Consider the following 3,572-nt stretch of genomic DNA (forward strand, 5'->3'; position numbering starts at 1 on the left):
CGGGAAGGAGGAGACGTTGCGAGAGGGGCTCAGCGAAGCCACGGAGGCATGCTGGGGCAGGACCCCCGAAGAGCTTGGGGTCGGGAATTCCTTGCCTGGGAAAGAGGAATTGTGAGAGTGCCGGTTCTTTCTAGGACCCCGACAGGACTGAGGGTTTTGCTCTGGAGACTGGGATCCGAGCCCCACCAGGGACCTGTGACCGACTTTCCTTCCCCTCGTTGCTCATGTCTCCGCCTTGCAACACCTGCCCCCAGGCGCCAACCTCATCCACGTGGTCGAGAGAACAGGGCTTCACCCTCCGGTAGTGGGTCTACCCCTAGGCTGCGCTAGAAGGACCCCAGGGAACCCCTGCCTGGGTCAGGATTTCCCACTGGAGCCTGATGAAGGCACAGCTTAGGGGGCGCCTTTGAGATCCTGTGCAGGTGAGACGTGTGACCGAGGAAGTGGGTGAGGGAGCCAGCCTCTACGAATATGCAACTCTGTGCTCCTGCCCAGGAGCCTCTCCAGAAGGTATAGAAGCTCTGCTGGGGCCAGGAGGGGGCCAAGGTCACACAAGAGCAGAGAGAAAGAGAGAGAGAGAGGGGGTCAGCAACGGGAGCTGAGACCAGCAGCCAGGTTTGGTCTGTGCCAGGTCCAGGGACCCCACCCAGCCAGAGACTGCACCCCAGGGCCCCTCCTTAAGTCCCCCAAAGGGCCTGGCCATCACCCCACCAGTCAGAACCAGTGTTTGCATCATGAACCTAACCCTAGCCCTGCACACACTCCCATAAAGAGTTACCCGCAAGGGCACTTCTATCAGCTGGATGGTAGCAGGTTTGGTTTGGTTTGGGTTTTTTTTGGTCACACATCATTCTCCTGGTGCAGGTGCTGTCTCTCTCCAGGCCCCCAGCCCTGTCACCCCTACCACACTATACACACACACATGCTGTAATGTCGTACGATGATTGGGGTTGAGAGGATGTCCTCCCAGACCGGACCTGGCCTGTGTCCCAGGGACTCACTCGCCTGTGGCCCAGAGGGGCGGGGCATTACTGACACTCAGGTAATCACTGTCCTTGCCCACACTGTCTCCAGTTAAACACTCTTCATTCAGACCCCCCCACACTCCGAAGCCCACTTGGCTCGAGTTTGGGTTTTCTTTTCCAGTGGGGTGGTGATCCGGGGGCGGGGGTGGGAGTGGAGCCCAGAACTAGCCGGCAGGACCCCACCCCTCCTTCTGCAGCAGTTCAGTGTCCAAGGCAACAGGTCTAGGCAGGGCTGAGCGAGCGATGTGCAGGACCTTGGCCTGTGAGATAAAGCCCGGTGCATTGGGTGGGGAGTGGGAGGCAGGCAGGCAGGCAAACTGACTTCTGGAAGCGGGGTAGGAAGAGGACTACAGGCCGGTCTCAACGTCCACCAACCCTCTCAGCACCGCCTCCTCCCCAGCAGCTGGGACTTGCTGCACAATTTGTGGGGGCCTGTGCAAAATGAAAGTGCCCAGACACACGCCTCCTAAGTTCCAACCCAGGACCCAGTGTGCATCACACCGAGGTGTGACGACAGAGCTCACATGACATGCCCGTGAAGTCTGCCCTGCCAGCGATGCCTGTCAGTCTTCGTGGAAAGCGCCCCCATATTGCATTGAGGCACCTGGTTTGGCGGGAAAGGGAGGATGAAAGAAAGAAAGGAAGCGTGTGCTACTGCCTTTGCCCCAACTCTCATGCTCAGGCAGGCTCGCCTCCCACCCCAGACGGGGTTCCTTCTCGCTGGAGACCCCGCTTTCTGCCCTCTCGCCAAGTCTAACAGGCTCCCAAGAAGGGCTAGCCTGCACCCCTGTGTCCCACCTCCTAGTGATTGCTCAGCACAGCTACATTTCTGTGCTGGCCCTTCTCACAGCTGATGGAACGATTTCCCAACAGCTCCTATCGGCTCTGCCCAAAGTCCAACATGTCGCCTGACCAAGTAGAAAGCTGTCAACCTGTCCCCAGGGAGGAATCATGGACTCTCAAGTTTGGGCAGCACCCTTCTGAGTCCTCCAGCTTTGCCCAACTGGTCACACCATCTTGCCTTGGCACCACCTGACCTCTGTTTAGGAGTCCTGCCTCCCATGGGCCCCAGGTGGTGTCCTCTAGGCCTTTTCTTGGGAGAAAGGTCACAGTTTTAACCCCATTTTCTAGAACGGACTGCAACTCTCCTCTGGTCCTCAGTGGGAGGGGTGGTGGTGGAAAGGATCCTTGCATGGGTTACGCTCTCTTCTTCCTACCCCCCAGCTGACCTCTAGGAGAGAGAGACCCAGGCTGGTCCTGGCCCAGCAGGAGGTGTTGCTGCAGCCTCTGGGGCTCCTGGAGCTATAGCAACCATGTTAACATTTCCCACAACCTCCAGATCCTCCTAGCATGCCTTAGAGCCTGGTGTCACTGTGGGTTAAGCACGGGCTGCTTCCTAAGAAAGCCTGTGGAGCAGTGTGCCTCTGTCTCACAGGGCAGCTAGGAATCAGAGGAACTGGCTCAACCACAGGCACGCGTGTCTGCATAGCATCCCTTAGCACAGTGGTTCTCAACCATCCTCATGCCACCACGCTTTCATACTGTTCTCATGTTGTAGTGACCCCCCCAACCATAAAATTATTTTTGTTGCTACTTTATAACTGTCATTTTGCTATTGTTATGAACTGGGCAACCCCGGTGAAATGGTCGTTCAACTCCCAAAGGGGGCTCACGCTGGGGGTCGCGACCCACAGGTTGAGAACTGCTGCCTTAAAATCAGGCCGCCAGAGCAAGCCTACCTGTTTTCCCCACTGAGGTGAGAGGAGCAATAACTCACCCCAGGTGATGCCAGCCGGGCCGTGTTCATGCCATGTGGGGGCATCTTCTGGGTTGCTAGCTCCTTGTTGGTACCAGCTCATAGGAGGGAGGAGAGGGGGCGGATCTAATGGCCACTACTCAATCTCCAGTGTAGGACGAGTTGTGCTTGTTTTCTTTCCCTCTTTCAACAAATATGCCCAGAAAACCACCCGTGGGCCTTGAGCTCCCAGACTGGCCCTAGATATCCTATGATTAGACCATCACTCTGAACTGTTCAGGCCAGTGGTTGGCACCCTCAAGTTCATTCGTACTCATGATGACCTTCTATAACAATGAAATGTTGCCCTATATCTACCTATTTTAAGTGATTTTTCAAACCTGTTCTTTTCACTGAGGAGCCCTGGTGGCATAGTGGTTACCAGTGAGGCTGCTCACCTCGAGGCCAGCAGTTTGAAACCACCAGCCACCCTGCAGGAGAAAGACAAGGCTTTCTACTCCCATACACAGTTACTGTCTCAGAGACCCACAGGAGCAGTTCTCCCCTGTCCTATAGCGCCGCTGCGAGCTGGAGTCAACTCGACAGCAGTGAGTTTGGAGTCTGAGTACTTCAGCTAGAGAATTTTTTTCACCAAAACAAATAAATCCCCCTCAGAACTCTGACAGATAAAAACAATCTTTAAGAAATAGAAATGTGTAACAACGATGAGAAATACAACTTTCCTCTAGTTCCTAAATGCTTCCTCCCCGCTCCCACTACCATGACTCAAATTCGACCTTGCAAGTCTGGCT

Source organism: Echinops telfairi, unplaced genomic scaffold, assembly GCF_000313985.2.
Source record: "Echinops telfairi isolate 266 unplaced genomic scaffold, ASM31398v2 ScPeMD7_7457;HRSCAF=8495, whole genome shotgun sequence".
Lineage (NCBI taxonomy): Eukaryota > Metazoa > Chordata > Mammalia > Afrosoricida > Tenrecidae > Echinops > Echinops telfairi.